At 43.1% G+C, this 19,691-nt stretch overlaps 1 long non-coding RNA gene across 3 annotated transcripts in view; it reads right to left on the bottom strand.

The window, feature by feature from the left end:
• LOC112130500 (uncharacterized) overlaps positions 1-19,691 on the bottom strand; it is a 254,038-nt gene that overhangs the window by 46,320 nt on the left and 188,027 nt on the right. Inside the window, exons 6-7 of one of the 3 annotated variants that reach the window (XR_008517369.2) lie at positions 18,886-18,987; positions 13,481-18,623 (exon numbers count right to left, since the gene is read on the bottom strand). The exons of 1 other annotated variant lie outside the window; for it this stretch is intronic. This is a non-coding gene — a long non-coding RNA (uncharacterized LOC112130500). Of the gene's footprint in view, positions 1-13,480; positions 18,988-19,691 lie in introns of those variants that run through there. One more of the 3 variants, XR_008517372.2, reaches the window with a different exon arrangement.

Genomic DNA, 19,691 nt, shown 5'->3' with positions numbered 1-19,691 from the left:
CAAGTGATTCTCCCACCTCCCAGCCTCCCGAGGAGCTGGGACTACAGGCATACACCAGCATGCCTGGCTAATTTTTTTTTTTTTTTTTAGAGAAATAGAGATAGAGTCTCACTTTGTTGCCCAGACTCGTCTTGAACCCCATTGGCTCAAGCAATCCACCCTCTTCAGCCTCTCAAAGTGCTGAGATTACAGGTATGCGCCACCGCACCTGCCGCCCTCTCTTCGGGTTTGATGCTAAATAAAAATATCCCTCCCTTACTTTTCTGATGGCTCTGGGTGCATTTTCTGGCTCTTTTTCTTCTCTTCTTTGTGGGTGGTGGTGATGGGAGGTAGGAGCAGATCCAAGCTAACATTTGCACTTCCTGGTTTGTACTTTTCCAATATCAATATGAGGCCTTAACATACAAATCTACCTGTTCTTGTTTTCCAGGCACTCATAGCTATAAACAGCAAGTACACTCTTCCTGATGTGGTGGGGCTGAGAAAGGAAGGGATGCCCATTCAGTTGGAGCGGATTTACTTCCCAAAGAACAAGGTTTCCATGACACTGATAGTTTTCTTTGGATCTTCGATTGTATACTCCAAGTGGTCTATGAACGTGCCACATTTGACTCAACCATCCATCCCATAGATTCTCACAGTATGTCTACCCTGTGCAAACCAGTGTGTTACAGAAATCCTAAGGCATCATTTATATGAAATGTTGAAGGAACTGTATTTGAACAGAGCTGGTCACAAAGAATTAGATATTCAGGGCTTTCTTCATTTATCCATGCCATCTGTAAAGTGCATTGACAGACAACTTACCCATTTCCATGTTTGCATAGTATTTTCCAGAAAACAGAACAAAGCTGAAGGCAAAATTCACAAAAGGAACGAGAGACTCTTGTCCCTGTTATTTTACTTTTACTCCTTTTTTCACTCTTTCCCTATTCAAGATAGCTTGAGACATAGAGGAAAAGCAGAAGAACAACTGTGAAATAATTGGACGTCTTTGCAAGAGGTCAAAGAGAGTCAAATCTTTACTGCTCAAAATCAGTGCTTTAGGCATTGATAACACAAGTAAGCATTCGTTTCTCTTAGGCTCACTCTTCTAGCAAAGTTTAGAGCTTTGTGAGTGTGTGAATGTATTTATGAAATGAAAACTAAGTTATCTGACTCTGGTGTGCTGATGTTATTCTAGTTGTTTCAGAACTGATTTCTTTGTTCTCAGTGTTGAAGCTTAGCGTGCTCACAGATATTCAATATACAAAGGCATTTAACACAACTGAGAAAGTATTTAATTTGGCTTGTTTTTTTTCTGCTTCATTTTCCTTTCTGTTGTATCCTAAGCATTATTAAGTAATCAATGAATTGTATAGCTACTTATAATAATGCTCCAATGGGCATATAGTTTAATCTCAACCCATTGAGACTGAAGAAATAAAAATACAGGAAAACCCTGTAACTCAATGCCTGGTGAGACTGTGGGGAAAGCAGATATATCATTCTTTGAAAACTGGTACAATGCCTTTTGAGGGCATTTGGCAATCAATGTGGGTCAAAGGCCATAAAAATGTTAGTACTCTTTGACCCCGTAATCTCATTCTTTGGAATTTATTTCAAGAAAGTAATTTAAAAGAAGAAATGGTGTATGCATTGATATATTTATAGCAGTGTTATTTATGGGAGTGAAAAGCTGAAAATAACCAAAGTCTTAGCAAAGGGCAACAGATAACAAATTATGGAACATTGGTGTAACAGGATATTATCTATTTACTAAAAATGATAAAGATGATATATAATTAGGGCTGTGGGGAAAAACATAGCATATCTACAGAACCGTCAAAACGATGTGAAAACAGGACATACATAAATAAAACTCCAAAGTGATGATTTCTTATGATGAAGAAATGAAAACAATTGTAATATAGGATAGTAGGAATCTGGGAAAAAATGTATTTACATTGAAAATGGCATATTTTAACTTTCATTTAACAACAAAGAATAGTTCTAACTCAGGAGAGAGCTTCTAAGACGCTACTCCAGTTATCAAGCAATTCCACTACCTCATTTATTCATCTCTTGTTATCTTTTCTTAATCTTTATATCTTGCCGAGTAACTTGGGTTACTCATTTCAAATTAAACAATTCTTTTAATAAAGAGACTCCAATCAGAATAAAATAGGAGCAAGCTACCTGTAAAAATAGCTCCCCTAAATACTGAAGGGCCATAAACCCAGGTACAGAGGGTGAAAAGCCACCGCCCACCAGTCCCACCTCCTCTCCCGCCCATCCTGTGAGCCTGACAAATACGACTCTTTGGACTGTGTGCTTTTCACCCAGGAGAGGAGCTGTACGTCTTCGTTTTTTTAATATTCCCAAACAAGCTTTCTTGGAGAGCAAGAAGAACCAGCCACCAAATTTTTTAAAGAAAGCAAAATATTATTCTCGATTTCTTCCTCTGCATGTAGAATGGAGAATCTGTTTAGAGTCTGCGTGTGAAGGACACCCACTGCTTTCAAAATTCATATCTGAGTTGTTCCCAGAAGACAGGACTGGGCCTTGTATGTTGCAGTGGAGGCCACTGAACAGCGTTATGTCATAGACAATGGTGGGGTTGTGTAGAGAAAGAAAAGGCTTTGCATGTTGGTGGGATACTGCTTCTTGCTCCCAAACTGGTTGCCCACCCTAATCCTTTCCGCTCTGTGCAGGGAACCATTTGGCTCCTGGATTCAGGGCCCATTCTCCAAGGTTCTGCATCAATCGTGCATTCCGTTTGCCCCACACTGGCTGATTGGGCCCAGCCCACCAGCTGCTATGGAGCTGTTTGTGTGAATGCCCTCAAAGTCGGGGCCCAGATATATGCAGGGGGGAGAGGGAGGCGGGAAGATGCTACTGGGAGCTGTTTTTTTTTTTTTTTTTTTTTTTTTTTTGAGACGGAGTTTTGCTCTTGTTGCCCAGACTGGAGTGCAATGGCGCGATCTCAGCTCACTGCAACCTCTGCCTCCCGGGTTCAAGCAATTCTCCTGCCTCAGCTCCCTGAGTAGCTGGGATTACAGGCACCTGCCACCACGCCCAGCTAATTTTTGTATTTTCAGTAGAGACGGAGTTTCACCATGTTGGTCAGGCTGGTCTCAAACTCCTGGTGATCCACGCACCTCAGCTTCCCAAAGTGCTGGGATTACAGGCATGAGCCACCTCGCCCAGCCTGGGAGCTTCTAACAGTGCACTCCCAACTAGCCCATCTACAGAAGAGGGAGCTTCTAACAGTGCACTCCCAACTAGCCCACCTACAGAAGAAAACTTACAAAAATGTGTTCCACTAAATAGGGCAGCCCACTCCCGTTTGGTCAGGGTGAATATTTGGACTTTTCAGGAATCCCAGAAGAATACTATTATCTGGTGTAATAAAGCAAAAGGGTCTAAATACGTTTTAGTATTTGATTATATTTCTAAATACGTTTATTTCATATGATACCAAAGTTTGTTTTAAAATGAACAATTTTAGGTAAAGAATACTTTTTAAAGTTTATACATGTCCCTGATTTCTTAATCAGAGTCTTATAAACACAAATTCAACTTTTCCTGGTGACTTTTCATTAGAATTCTAAACATATTTGCTCCTATGTGAATATCCCCAACTTTTGTTTTATGGAATAATTTTCTTTTTCTCGATTTTACACTCCTGTCTGTCATTATCAATTATCCCTTCTTGTAGCACCAAGGCCTACCTTGTTACATTTTCAGAAGACAAACTATACCTTTATTTCCTCAAATTCAGCAACATTTATTGTGCCGTAAGTCAAGGCCTTAGGTAAACTGTGAGATTTGAGCATGAACAGAACACACTTATGTTTAATATTTACTTAAATCCCCATGGATGCATTGGTTGGGGGTCCTGACTGGACCACATAACTCAGATCTTTGCAAGCCATGAAAATCACCAAGCAAAACTTGTTCTGTACCACCAGCCTGACCCACCTTCTGTTGTGCATGTTTTCTTTCTGAGTAAAGAAATTGATACATGATATGTGGTATGGGTGGCCTAGTACAAGTGAAAAGCAGATATCAGAGAGAAAGAGTGAGTAAAGAGGCTTTAGAAAGATGATGTATAAATGATCAATAAATTGCCACCTTCTATACAAATATCTGTTAATATCTCTAGATTGGATCAATCCCTTTCTTCCTCCTCTAGCTTGTCATCAGATGTTAGCTGGGTACACCTAATAAATAAGGCTATATTTGTGTAAACAGACCTGAGGGAATCGCTTCTGAGGTTAAACAAGGATACTATACTCTCCTTTTGTAGAATCCTCAGAAAGATAATTTTATTGTCACAAAATAGAAACAAAAATGAAGTTGGATGCAGGGGAGGCATTTTTGCTTATTTCCTTCTCTCTTTATATAGATCTCAGACACAAGGAGCTTCCCAGGACTGGCCACTAGCTGGACATTCCTTTGGGGACTGAGTCCCCCATTTTTCACATTTGGTTTAATTTTCCTCATCCATCATTTCAAGTCTAATGAACTGAAAATACACTTATTTTTTAAAGAACAACAAACAAGAGGAGAAACATTTGGTGGTGAAAATCTCCAACCATTATTTTTCTGAGTTTCAGTTCCATTTTACAACATAAATTCCTGGAAACAGACACAGTGCTGTAAAGGGCGTCTGCAGATGACATCTGTGATGGCCTAGAACAGCAGACCCTCATCGTCTTCTGAACTGACAGACTGTCTCCTCAACCAAATTCTAGTCAGGCTCCTCTGAACTCTCTTCTCAACTGAGCCCTGACTTTTGGGGTTCTGTGTTCATCTCTGCATCGTCCAAGTCTTAGCAACAATCCTTCTAAGTCATTTTAGCTAGAATCGTTCACCCCTGGTATTGTTACCAGCAGTGAATCCCTATGGGCCTACAGCAACTCGGTTCTTGCCTCCTTGGAGGAGAGAATTCAGCCAAGCGACATAAGGCAGAGTAAGAGACCAAGGCAACTTTTAGAACAGGTGTGAGAGTTTATTTAAAAGTTTTGGAGCAGGAACAAAAGGAAGAAAGTACACTTGGAAGAGGGCCAAGTGGGCAACTTAAAAGATCCAGCCGGGCACGGTGGCTTACATCTGTAATCCCAGCACTTTGGGAGGCCGAGGCGGGCGGATCACGAGGTCAGGAGATAGAGACCATCCTGGCTAAGACAGTGAAACCCCATCTCTACTAAAAATATAAAAAATTAGCTGGGCATGGTGGCGGGCACCTGTAGCTTGCAGTGAGCTGAGATTGTGCCACTGCACTCCAGCCTGGGCGACAGAGCGAGACTTCGTCTCAAAAAAAAAAAAAAAAAAAGATCCAAGTGCCAAGTGCTCCGTCCAACCCTTGACTTGGGGTTTCATGCATTAGCATGATTCCAGGATCTGTGTTTCTTCTCCCCTGATTCTTCCTTGGAGCAGGCTGTCCATGACAGAGGAGGTAGAAAGAAATTATTTAGGCAGATAGTAAGGGCAACAGAGCCCTCGGCAGAATTTCCCTTTTAACAAAAAGCAGCCCCAAATCATTGTCTTTCAAACAAAGAACAGCCTGAAAAATCAAGCTGCAGACATAGATAAGCAAGCTGGAAGCTTGCACAAGTGAATGCCGGCAGCTCTGCCAATAGAAAAGGGCTACCTAGGGGCCAGGTATGTTCAACATGGACGCCCCATCTTCCCTTTCCTTTGTCGCTACGTGTCCAGTAAAGAAACAGGCAACATGGAACGGCCAGGTAGAGAACCCATCTGCATAACAAAGGATGAGGGTGGGGGTGGCCAGTTTTTTGTGTCTTATGCAAATGGCACACCAAGTCCTAACCAGTTTTTCATGCCTTATGCAAATGACACACGTGGTCCGACCAATCTTTCGTGCCCTATGTAAATCAGACACCACCTCCTCAAGCTCATCTATAAAATCCCACTGCATTTCACTGCGGAAGCAGAAAACCCATTTGGGAACCCTCTCTCTGCAGCAGAGAGAGCTCTTCTCTTTCTTTCGCTTATTAAACCTCTGCTCTTAACCTCACTTCTTGTGTGTTTGTGTCCTTGATTCCCCTGGCGTGAGACAATGAACCTTGGGTATTACCTCAGATGAACGATGTCACTTCATCCAAATGCGTCGTGGGCTGCCAGCACTTGGGAGGGGCCATACGCACAGTGAGTTTACTGAAGTTGTGCGCATGCTCATTTGAGGCATTTTGCCATTACCAGTTGAGCGTTCCTAGAGGAAGGTCATATACCAGTTAAATTCCACCATTTTTCTTCTTAGTGCTCATGCTTGAGCACATTTGCCAAACTCCTGAGATCTTATCAAAAAGTTGATGATCGTCTGGGAGCGGTGGCTCACGCCTGTAATCTCAGCACTTTGGGAGGCCAAGGCGGGCAGATCGCTTGAGGTCAGGAGTTTGAAACCAGCCTGGCCAACATGGTGAAACCACGTCTGTACTAAAAATACAAAAATTAGCCAGTTATGGTAGTGCACGCCTGTAATCCTCCCGAGCTACTTGGGAGGCTGAGGCAGGAGAATTGCTTGAAACCAGGAGGCAGAGGTTGCAGTGAGCCTAGATCGTGCCACTGTACTCCAGCCTTGGCAGCAGAGTGAGACTCTGTCTCAGAAAAAAAAAAAGGCTGCTGATCACCAGCTTCAGGTGTTTTCTGTCTATTGGGAGGCTGTCTTTCCCTGGCATTGGCTGTGACCAATTATTATTTTAGAGAGACAGTTTAACAACCACAACTGCCTGGCCAGTACCTGATGGTCACATGACATCCCAGTGGGGAGGGGGACCCCCTCCTGGCCTGCTCATGGCTGCCTAGCTACTTCCTCTAACTGTATCTGATCACCTTCCAGATCTGGGGAAGTTGCTCATCCTCCACCATCCTGCAGGTGCTATCTGATCACCCTGGCCTGTGTTCAGCAAGAAACCCATTAGGACAGTTAGCCAGAATCCCCGCTTACCCCTCATGTTTCTTCTTGGTAATTTACCATCCACTGGCCCCCCTCTCACTCCTTGGCTATAAATTCCCACTTTTCCTTGTCGGATACAGAGTTGAGCCCAATCTCTCTGCCCTACTATAAAACCCCATTGTAATAGTCCCTAGACCTGTTGTGATAATCCCCCTAAATGAAGTCTGCCTTGCCATGCTTTCAGAAGTGTCACAAGTACTTTAATCTGTAACAGAACATAGTTTATTTTGTTACTTAGGCCCACATCTTTCTGTCTTCCAGCAATCATGTTATTCCTAAGTCATATGGAAGATGACTGTAATTCTGGGGAGAAGCTAAGTCATGCTATGATCAGGAGTGGGGTCCTGCTCCTGGCTCTGAAATCCCAAGTTACAACCACAGTGTGCAGTGGTCAGACAGCTGGTGGAGGAAGTTAGGAGGTCTGCCAGTCCTTTCCCGGAATGCTGGGCTTCCGGGAAGAAGTGAATGGCTTTGAGGCTCCTGTGCCCATCACCAACTCCAGAAGTCCCCATTGATAGTTTGTTGACATTTAGCTAAGGTTAAACTATTACTTTGGAGGACAAAAAGTATGGCTGTGAATGTTTAAGCAGAAACAGGATACTTATTTGCACTGTCTCAAAGTACCTCCCCCTCTAAAATATTTAATAATTACAAAGGGGAAAACGGAAAGTTTACAATGGAGAATCTTGGTGGGTATCACCTTAGTCAAGTGGTGAGGATGGCGTGGTGCACTGAGGTGGACACGTCAATCACTTTGTGGTTTCCTTTCCAATAATGCATAACGCTAGTCTAACCGTGAGAACCCACCAAACAAGCCCACATTGAGGGACATTCTACAAAATGACTGACCATTACTCTTCAAAAGTGGCAAGGCCCTGAAATCAAAGAAAGACTGAGGAGCTGTCACATATTGGAGGGGGCTAAGAAGATGTGAAAACTAAATGCAACATGGAGTCCTGGATTGGGTCTTGGAATAGAAAAAGGACATTAGTGGAAAAACTGGTGATGTGAGTAAGTTCTGCACTTTAGCTAATAGTCTCATGCTTAGTACAATTTCTTAATTTTGTTGTATGGTATGTAAGATGTTAAAAGAGAGAGGGCTGGTTGAGGGGTATCCAAGGACTCTGTCCTACTGTTGCGACTCTTCTGTAAGTATAAAATTACTAGGATTTTTTAAAGTGCTGCTGTGACTCAAAATGGCTGAGTGCAACTGAAAATGTCTATCAGTATTTTGGGGAGCAAGTGAGCAAAACTACACTGCACTGTAAGAAAAGAAATTGCTTCTTTTAGGAAAGAGCTGCCAAGAAGTCTTAACGAATATTAGGCAGGCTTAGAGCTCTCAATGTGAGAAAGAAACCAATAAATTATCCAGGATGCTAAGAAGATTATCAATGGTTTTTACTCCTCGATCCTGTTTACATCTCCCTGCTCATTAGAAGTAATAAAGATGTACAGGTTGAATCCAGAGTCAGTCTTAATTTACTATTCCCATTTTGTTTATCATTCTGTAAAACTTCCAAAAGCTTGGCTTTACCTTTAATTCAATAGCTAGGACCAAATTGAAGTAATCAAATCAAGCTTCTGTTATTATGTAAAGCTATTTTCCTGGGCCCCTGCTTTGAGTAAATGATTCCTATTAACATGCAGATTTGCTAGGGATTACCAGAAAGTCTCTCAAAATAATCATCAGACGATGTCTTTCTAAAGAATACTTTTCTCTCTGACTTGGACCAGGATTCAGTCCATAAATCTCTCCCTTCTACTCAAGGACAATTCAGGACTACTTCGTGACTAGGATGGGAAAACAGGACTCCTAATTCACAGAGTCGAACAAAACTGAAAATACAAACTCCAGCTTCCTCTCCGCGCTCTGCTGGGTTTAAAGTTGTGCCACAACCAGTCATGAGGAGAAAATTCAGGGTGGGCATATGCATTAGCACTGTTTATGTGTGTGTGTGTGTGTGTGTGTGTGTGTAAATGCGAATATATGTATCTGAATAAAGTGAAGTGTAGGCATTGTATTAGGTATTATAAGTAATCTAGAGATGATTTAAAGTATACAGGAGGATGTGTATAGGTTAAATGCAAGTACTATGTCATCTTACATGAGAGACTTGAGCATCAGCTGATTGTGGTATCTGCAATTTGAAATCTTTGCTCAACTTTTATTTATAAGGAAAAAAGTTGAATAAAGATACCAAACTCCAGATATGGAAGATACTGAAGATTATTAGTATATTTATTTATAAGAGAAAAAGTGGAAGTAATCTCACTGTCCATCAATAGGGAAATGGTTAAATGATGATCCACCCACTCAATGAAATATTATGCACCCATTAAAATAATTACTCGAAAGACTCTTTAATAACCTAGGGCAATGTTTAGGAGAAAAGTAGATCACAAACTTTGATGCACATTATAACTGTAAATATAAATGCAGTTAGAGACATAATCGAAAGAGATGACTGAAACATTAAAGTAGTTGTATTTGGGTTGTGCCATTATTGTTACAGGAAAGGGGTCCTGATCCAGACCCCAAGAGAGGGCCCTTGGATCTCTTGAAACAAAGAATTTGGGGTGAGTCCATAGACTAAAGTGAAAGCAAGTTTTTTAGGAAAGTGAAGGAATAAAAGAATGGCTACTCCATAGACAGAGCAGCCCAGAGGGCTGCTGGTTGCCCATTTTATGGTTATTTCTTGATGATATGATAAACAAGGGGTGGATTATTCATGCCTCTCCTTTTAGACCATATAGGGTAACTTCCTGACATTGCCATGGCATTTGTAAACTGTCATGGCCCTGGTGGGAGTGTAGCAGTGAGGACGACCAGAGGTCACTCTCGTCACCATCTTGGTTGTGGTGGGTTTTAGCCGGCTCCTTTACTGCAAACTGTTTTATCAGCAAGGTCTTTATGACCTGTATCTTGTGCTGACCTCCTATGTCATCCTGTAAGTAAGAATGCCTAACCATCTGGGAATGCAGCACAGTAGGTCTCAGCCTTATTTTACCCAGCTCCTATTCAAGATAGAGTTGCTCTGGTTCACGTGCCTCTGACATTATGGGTGATTTCACCGCCTCCCCACCCCCTCCTGCCCTGTCATTTTCCTCCTTTTTTTGTGGGGGGGAAGACAGAGTCCTCCCTCTGTTGCTCAGGCTGTAGTGAAGTGGTGTGATCACAGCTCAATGCAGCCTTGACCTGCTGGGATCAAGCAATCCTCCCGCCTCAACCTCTGGAGTAGTGCGAGCCAGGACACCTGGCTAATTTTGTTTGTTTTTGTAGAGACGAGGTCTCACTATGTTGCCCGGGCTGGTCTCGAACTCCTGGGCTCAAGATATCCTCCTGCCTTGGCCTCCCAGAGTGCTGGGATTATAGGCATGAGCCCACCATGTGCAGCCCACTTTACAGCTTTTTATTAATAATAATGATATGTTAACATTTTCTTCTCCCAAAATGAAAAAGTTTTAGGGAGGGAATAAAAGCAGGAACAGGGAGTTTGTGGTGGGTTACACCAGAGTAGCTTAACTTTTTTGACCCTTCACCTCGCTCCCATGCTCAACTCCTGACCTCATCTAAAATCCTTGGACTTCTTTAAAAAGATGCCCGGTGCCTTCCCAGGCAGGAGGCCTTTGCGCATGTGCATTGTTGAGAGGAAAATGAGACTGAATGGAGCTTGGCAACCCAATGGAGCTGTCAGGGCATGGATGTGATTTCAAGTTTGGGGAGGATATTCCCTCCCACCCAACCTCCACTTCTAGGGCATTTTAAGGATTTCGTTTCTGTATTTACAACACTGACATAAATAGTTGAGCTGATTTTATTTATTTATTTATAGAGACAGGATCTCCCTCTGTCACCCAGGCTGGAGTGCCATGGCATGATCATAGCTCACTGCAGCCTCCAATTCCTGGCTTCAAGCCATCCTCCCACTTCAGCCTCCTGAGTAGAGTAGCTGGGACTAAGATGCACTCCCCACCCCTGACTAATTGGGCCAATTTTATTTACAAACAGACTTCATAACAGGTCAATTCTGGCATTAATTTATTTCAAATGGTAAGTTGTGAAATTTAATTCAAAACTTGTAAATGAGACATAATATTATCCCTTTTATTTCCAAAGCTATTAATTGTAACTGACGCTTCACCATTCTCCACGCTTACTAGTTTTTATGCTGCCTTCTTCGATGAATGTATTTATGGTGCTATAGATGGTGAGGTGAAGTGTGGATGGATGCAAATTAAAATGGGCTGTGTTTTTTAAGAGGATGTATTATCACACAAACAGGCAACCAAAAGAGTGGACTCTTTGGTAAGTTTTAGAGTTATTCAGCATTCTAGCTTCAAAGATAGCCTTAAAAAATCAATGAAACTATACTTAAGAAAGGTCAGGGTGGGTGCAAATGGAGATTTAGAGACTATGAAGATTCTTAACTTTGCCAAAGTTTTAATCAAATGTATGAGAAAGTCGTATGTCTCCCGACCTCCATCCCCACCCCCACCCCCACCAGTAGCAATAGGGTTTGTCTAAGGAAAATCACTACTTCCCTGACTTGTGATTGAAAGGCCATCTTAATCCTGAGCATGCCTCTGCTATTTTTAGCCCTTTGCACAGAGCACACCAGAGCCAAAGGCTGGGGACATTACTGAGCCCCTGGGGAAGAGGCTGTTGACTTGTTATTTTCCTTTAACTCTGCCAGTCCTGCACCTGTCGAGGTGATAGTCATCCAGTTTGACATGAGATCTTGCTCCTTCCCCCACCCCAAATTCAAGCATCATTTTGATTGCCTATGGGCATACTTTGCACTTTCTAGGTTTCTTTATTTTTTGAGATGGAGTCTTGCTCTGTTGCCCAGGCTGGAGTGCAGTGGCATGACCTCGGCTCACTGCAACCTCTATCTCCTGGGTTCAAGCAATTCTCCTACCTCAGCCTCCTGAGTAGCTGGGATTACAGGTGCCCACCCCCATGCCCAGCTAATTTTTGCATTTTTAGTAGAGATAGGGTTTCACCACATTGGCCAGGCTGGTCTCGAACTCTTAACCTCAGGTGATCCTTCCACCTTAGCCTCCCAAAGTGCCAGGATTACAGGCGTGAGCCACCACGTCCAGTGCACTTTCTGTATTTTTAAAAAAATTTCGAGGGATAGTGTACAAGAAAGAGACAGGCAGCCTGCTAGACTATGAAGTCTTCTTGTTGGGGAGTGGGAAGGATCATTTCTAGCCATCTCAGTGTCTCCATAGCCTAACACAGGGTCTGGTTAAAAACAATAATAACAAAACAAGCATAATATTTGAACTCTTTACATACAGCAATTCATTTAATCCTTAAGGCAACCCTATAAGCAGACACTCTGCTAATTCTTCATATAGAATTAAGGGAACGGAGGCTCAGAGAGGTAAATAACTTGCCCAAAGACACACAGCCAGGGCTAGACTTCAGGTTCCTTAATCAATTCCCATGTACTTCACCACTGTGCTACACACTGCTTCAGAGCACATCGTAGGTGCTCAATGGATGTTGTTGGCTGCATGAATGAAAGAATGAATGGAAAACTCCTAGGCAGTGTCTTGGCATTACAGGAATGCTCCTAGTCAATGCAGTGAAAAAAAACTTCCCCATTGCTCCAAGGCAAAATTAACTTTCCTCACTCTTAGTCTCCCACTCACTTAGTGCTCTGTATAGCATTTTTCTCCCACAGTTCTTTGTTCATCTAAGTGTTTTTTAAGCATTTATTATGTGCCAGACACTGTTCTAGTCACTGAGACTGGAGCAGTGAACAAAATGAACAAACCTTTGCATTAATGGAACTTACACATACAAGACCAGGAGGAGACACACAGTAAAATAATAATTATGTAGCTGTATCAGGTGGTGATACTGTGCTGGTAAGCTTTCACCACTGCTTTCCCACTGATCACTCTAGAGTGAAGCTCCATGCCCATATAGAATTAGCTACCCAGTACCTCCCTCTTATGAACTGACTGCCAAAATCACATTTGAAGTAAGCTCCAAGAAGAAAGATAAAAGACAAAACCAACCAAACAAAAATGAACCCAGAAGAAACAGACAACTCAGTAAACGTTTCAATGAGTAAACATATTTTTAAAAACTATGGCCTTTTCAAAAATAGCAAGAGATTAGCTCATGAAACAAGAAGAGGAGGATATCAAAATGTATCAGAGAATCAAAATTATTGAAAATTAAAATAGAATAGCTTAATTTTAAAAACCCTTTTAATAATGGTATTGGAAAATACAATTCAGGAAATCTAGAAACATATTATCTAGAAATATGGAAGTAAATTCCAGAAAAAAATTAAATTACAGAGTTGAAATGTGTTGTTTCAAGGGTATGAAAGTAAGATGTCAGAAGAAGCTGAGCAGAGAACTGTGTTCATTTATTAGAATCTATCCAATTACTACTTGATTTTCAAATGATGGAATGCATTTTGATCAAAATAAAAGTTGTATTTTAAAGTGTTCACGATATTTGTTAAGATTTTAGAAATGTATGGCAAAACATTTTAATATATCCTGAGCAATGCGTACATTTATTGTATATGCTTTAGGGACACAATATAAAAGACTTTGAGTATTAAAATTCTTAATTTGATCCAGGCTCTTGGGGGCATGGTACAAAATTCAGTGCATTTTCCTGAAAGACAAGATGTGGTCTGATTGGGTTGGCCCGTGGGTCGTGGGTGACGGGTAGCTGGTGTCCTCAGGACTGCATGGCCTTGGACAATTGTCAGAAAGCTTTTCAGGACTTTAAGTTTTTATTTTCCTAATGACCTTTTCAGATTCCTGCATTGTTTTCACTGGGGCTATGTAAGAGGCTGTCCAGCCAGGTCTTTCCCCACGTATCTCCTTTAAGAGGCGGAACGATTCTATAACAAAAATATTTTACACCACAAATTAAGTAAGTGGCTTGGGGAATCTCTGAGTCCCAGTTAATACTGGGATAAAAGAATACCATTTGGATTTCCTCAGCTTAGATCAGAAAATAGAGGGAAGGTGGGAGGAGCCCCTCCCCTCCCACCACCACCAGAGAAGGAAAAGAACAGGATGATTTAGGGTCATTGTTGTCTCTCTCTCCTCCCATTCTTTCTTCTGGTGAAATAAGAGGCTTAGATGAGCTGGCATCTCAGTTGTCTTGCAGCCTAAGGATTCTATGCCCACTGGTAGGACAGTTGGCTGGTCTGGGTGGTTCCTGACTCGCATCTCAGCCTTTGGACACATGGAAATCCAATCCCTGAAGTTCCAGAAGGCAGGAGACTGCCTAGAAAACAGCCTGTCCTTTCCAAAACAGGCCAGAGAATCATGTGTCTTGTAGAGCTGCAGTAAAAACATCTTATGTCCTGGCGGTGCTTTCAAGCCTCTAAACTCACCCTGCACTCTCTGCGTTTCCTCATGTATAAATACATGTCAGAAAAGTTCTCTTAGAAACATTACTCTATGGCAATCTCCTTCCCCTACTCTGCACACACCTAACAGACAATATTAACAAGTGTTGGCAAAGACACTCCATGCTATAAAATTCAGTTATGATAATAATAGCAAGGCTGGGTACAGTGGCTCAAACCTGTAATCCCAACATTTTGGGAGGCTAAGGTGGGAGGAATGCTTGAGCCCAGGAGTTTGAGACCAGCTTGGGCAACATAGTGAGACCTTGTCTCTACCAAAAAAAATGAAAAATTAGCTGGGTATGCTGGTGCATGCCTGTGGTCCCAGCTACTCCAGAGGCTGAGGTGGGAGGATCACTTGAGCCAAGGAGTTTGAAGCTGCAGTGAGCCATTATTGTACCACTGCACTCCAGCCTGGGTGACAGAGTGAGACTCTGTCTCACTTAAGAGTGTGCCCACCTTTATCCTAAGTGATGTGAGCTAAGCTGCTCCATGCCCCAGTCTTTCTGGGACAAACTCAGATTTCACTTTATAAAAGAGACAGAATGGCTTTTTGGTAAGTAATGCACCAATTTGCTAGGGAACTTGCCTCTATTACAGACTTTTGTATCCAAACAGTGAGATTTCCATAAAGATAAAACACTGGCTTCTTTTTCTACTCCCACAATGCCACAGGAAAGCTCTTAAAGCCTAATGTGAAATTATCCAGGGAATCACCTTCCTGCAGGAAGGAAGACTGAACACTCAACCTTGTTTCTAGCTCATTTCCTGCCCGATAGAAATTTGCTGCAGTAGAATGACTTTGGTGGAACTTAACACTGCCTGAGTATTTTACACCAAACATCTGTTATATCACAAATGGCTTCTACTCGCCACCACCCGTGTTGCATGCTCCTTACAAAGGCAGTGCCTGATGAGGGATTTGCTGAAGGGCCAACGACACAAAGTCCTCACTGCCTTGCCTTTCTCTCTCTGTCTGACCATTCTGCCTCTTGTATGGGAGCGAGGGCAGGAATAAGAAGGAGAAATCAAGTTCCTTTAGTTAATAACTCTGATAAAAGAGCAAGGAATAAAGGATAATAATGGCAGCTGGCTTGCTAGTTTTCTGTGGCTTTAAATTACCCAAGCCTCTCCTGGTTTCAGAGGCAAGTGAGTCAGAACTGCCTGTGTGGTTGGACAGGTTGTTCACTGCACAGCGGCCCTGGACCAAGGTGGTGAGCAGGGATGCAAATCCAGCCTGCACCTTGCTTACCAACACTGGTGCCCTGCACGGGGCTGAGTCCTCTTAGTTCACACAAAGCTATTGTATAGGCTAGCAATGGCTGGCTCCCATTAAACCTTAGTTCACAATTCAGCTTTATGGATTAGCATTGGGGTAGGAAATGCTGAAACTTAAAGAAAGAAAAGAAAAACTGTACAAAGGTACTGCAAATGGGGAGGAGGGACTTTGGCTGAAGTCACCAGATGAAGTTGAGATTTGACATGATGGAGTTTTTACTGGTTGCAACCAATTTGATGGTTCACTTCAATAAGGGCACGTCGAATAGAGCTCAGAAATCTTAACACCGGAGTGGGCTATCTTCCAAATGTTTTCTGAGTGGAGTGGCAGAGTTTGTTTTGTCCTCCTGGAACTCATTTTCCAAGAAAATTTTCAAAGTCTGAGGGGACTTGTCATCCAAGTGGATTTTTCCCCATCACCTTTATCCTGCCATTCAAACATCGCTCCCCACCAATTGTGGGCATGGCAAGCTGTTCCTTCCACGGGGTTAATGGCCCATGGCGATGTTCTGGAGATGGCAGTTTGTAATATAAAGAGGCTGAATTGTTTGTTTAACAGTGAAGTGACAAATTATTTAATTAGCACATATGCCATTTGTCTCCGCAGCTGTGATCATCGGTACTAATTGCAAAGCAGTCTTAATTTATTGTAGATATATTGCTCCATGATGCTAATGTGATCATTACAAGCGGCCATTATGCCCCGGCCCATGTTTGAAAATGAAAGCAATTCCGCCACATGGGGAAAACCACACTTCTAGTCCCGGCCAATGTATGCAGCCACAACTGTCTTCCAGTAAAGGGAATATTCAAAAGAACAGCGCTCCTTTGACATCTTCTCTTTAGGGCTTGGACCCGGTTGGTGCAGAACACCACTTGCTTTTAAAGCCGGTGCCTGATCCCACCTCCCCACCTGGAGGATAAATGACAGCACAGACCCTGGCTCTGGCCGCCAATGTGATTTGTCCTGGTTACCTGCCTGCTACTCACAAAGGGAAACCTTTTCTTTCTCTCTGTCTTTAATCAGATATGCTTCACAGGCCTACAAATGGGGAACTCAAGGCAAGGTGCCCACCTCAAGACAAATCCTGGAGGCCAACTAGGTGTTACCAGCTTCTTAGCAAGCACTGTACTCAAAGGTAGCAATCCAATATCCCCGTGAGTAGGAGCACTTGATTAGAAAGGATGTGGCTTTCTCCCCACATCTTCCATTAAACACTACATTTGCCTCTAGTAAAAGCAAGAGGTGTTGAACTGGGGAGTTTTATTTCAATTTATTATGTTTTTGGAGACAGGTCTCATTCTGTCACCCATGCTGGAGTGGTACAGTGGCACAATCATGGCTCACTATAACCTTGAACTTTTGGGCTCAAGCAGTCCTCCCACTTCAGCCTCCCAAGTAGCTGGGACTACAGGCATGCACCATCACACCCAGATAATTTTTAAGTTTTTTGTAGAGATGGGGTTTCACCATGTTGCCCAGGCTGGTCTTGAACTGCTGGCCTCAAGCAATCCTCCTGTCTTGGCCTCCCAAAGTACTGGGATTATAGGGGTGAGTCACTGCACCCAGCCTGGTTTGATTCTAAAAGAGGGTCCAAACAAAATTATGTGAAACCTATCAGAGAAGGGGCTCTGGGCACCAGGAGGAAATGACACCAAACTCTCTCTAGTCTCATTGGTCATGTCTCCTGGTTTGAACTGGATGTTAAGAGGAGGGCCTTTAGCACAGCTGGGGCACGGGAACCACATGCTAACCAGCAGGGCTAATTAATGACCTTTCTGGAAAGCAGCTACCCACCTATTCTCTCATTATCCTCTTAACACCCTGAGGTGCAGGCAGAGGAGGCTGTTGATCACCGCCCTGCTGCCCGCCCGCCACAGGTGAGGGGAGGTGGGTGGCTGGACCAGGAAGCCTGGTGGTGTGGGAGTAGCATTGTCAGATAACATGCAAGACACTCAGTGAAAATTGGCTTTTAGGGAAACAGCACATCACGGCTTAGTACTTGTTGTTCTGAAATCCAAATGTAGCTGGGCATCCTGTATGTTTCTTTGCTAAATCTGGCATTCCTGAGTGAGGAAAAGATGGTGACAGAGACAAGGAGCAGCATATCTCTTTCTAGAACCTTCGGTTGGGGCGGAGACCCAGGGTGTAAACCTAACACCTCTGCCAGTCGCCAGCCAGAAACCACGGGAGAAACCACCTGGCTTCAGCCCCAGATGCATTGCCAGGGAGTTTTTTTTTGAAGCTTCACTCTTTTCCTCACCGGCTCCGGAAAGTGCCTGCTTGTGAGCCGTGGGCCCTTTCCCGCTCTGGGCTGTCAGGACCCTGCCTTCCCAGCCGCTACCTTGGATAAAAGGGCTTTATTAAATCAGGCAAACGTCAGCCCCACAGCTCAGTCGTAAGTTAACCAGCCGACCGGGGAGGATGGAGAAAAGTCCCCTCCTGGGTCCCTCGGCATAAAGGGAGGCCCAGGGGATGGAGGCAGAGGGGACAGTCCCCAGGCCCTGGCCCTGATTTTCAGGTGGCCACTGGTCAGAACTGTCAGCTGTGCCTGTCCCCCAGACTGCAAATTGAAAACAGCAAATGTAGCTCTATTCTTTTTTATTTTCCTCCCCCCTCCATCTCTCCCCCTTTTTTCTTGTTTCTTTCTTTCTTTTTTTTTTTGTCAATGAGGAATACAAGGCCACTGCCAAAAACATATCCCACACAATCAAACATCAGATGGTGACTCCTTTCCCACAGCTTGTGTGAGTGAAAACAGTGAAATTATACCCATGTTTTCGCGGCGAAGCCCCTGGTGTTCCAGCAGAGGCAAGCCTGGCACTAGCTCTTGTTCGCCGGCTTTTTGTTCCTGCGCTCGCGGTGTTTTTAGCGCTGGACGCCATTCAGCCGGCATTCAGCATTGTATGTCGCTTCACATATGGTTCATCCGCTCCAAATGTGTGCATGTACCCAGAAAATGCAGCTTTTCATTATGTATTCTCTATGTAACAGAAAAGATTAAGATATAAGCCTGGTGAATGTGGCAGGAATTAGTTGGACAGATGAATAAGGGAAAAATGAATCTGGAATGATGGTGGATTTGGTCTAATGATTGTGGGAGGGCGTTAAGAACTTGCTGGTAGGTTTCAGCCCTTTTAATCCCAGGCTGTGTGTGTATTTTGGCAGGAGAAATGCTCCTTCAGAACTCGATCTTGAAGGGTACAGTAAAAGACAGACGCATGCACACACAGACGCCCACAAACCTTCAGCCTGAGGCGGAGACTTCCATAAGTCTGGGTCTCTGCCCTCAATGTCTTCAAACTTTCTGAGCGGCCTGGGAGGATTCCATATTTCCAACTTCAGCTCTTAAAATACAAGAAAATAAAAGTGGGACGCCTTCAGGCCATTAATGATGCCTTCCTTTTGCATTTCATTTTATTTTATTCATCTGGACTTATATAAAGGATCCAAGCTAAGAAGGGAGGACTTTCTAAAACAAACTTGAATTGGGACAGTCGACAAAAATTAAAATGCCTTTAGATGCTTTTGACGTGAGCACCCGAATTAGAAAGAAAAAAAAGCGGGGGGGGGGGGGGGTGTTCATTTATAACGCATAAACTCAGCACCCTTTAAGACTAAAACTATAGTTAGTTAAAAGTGCGAGTTGACACGGTTGAGTTTTCAATCAGTACTTGCAAAACGCGTATGTGTTTGATAACATTTGTTTTGTGGCTTAATAGGAAGTCAGAACAGAGAAAATTTAAGATTTAGGCTTACGTGCTTCCTACAACAGTTTCCAGAGAAAGATTTTTTTTCTAGCCAATTTTGATTGAAAATCGAGATTTGCATCACAATGGAGATAGCTCAAAAGTGTAAATACAAAAGGCTGCAACTTCAGAGACCTCTTGGTCAGATGTGTTGGTTTCTGGTACATCATCTCATAAGGGCTTTGGGAAGGGGCTTCTCTCAGATTCAGGCCAGAGGGGGCTATGCTCCCCGTTCATTGCGAAAGGTCACATGGCCAACTCCTTCTGTCAACTCATATAGAACTATTTAATGCGGGGGAAGG

The sequence above is a fragment of the Pongo abelii genome, chromosome 22 (genome assembly GCF_028885655.2).
Source record: "Pongo abelii isolate AG06213 chromosome 22, NHGRI_mPonAbe1-v2.0_pri, whole genome shotgun sequence".
Taxonomy (NCBI): Eukaryota; Metazoa; Chordata; class Mammalia; order Primates; family Hominidae; genus Pongo; species Pongo abelii.
The sequence above is the reverse complement of the archived record's forward strand: the minus strand, read 5'-3'. Positions and strand labels throughout refer to the sequence as shown.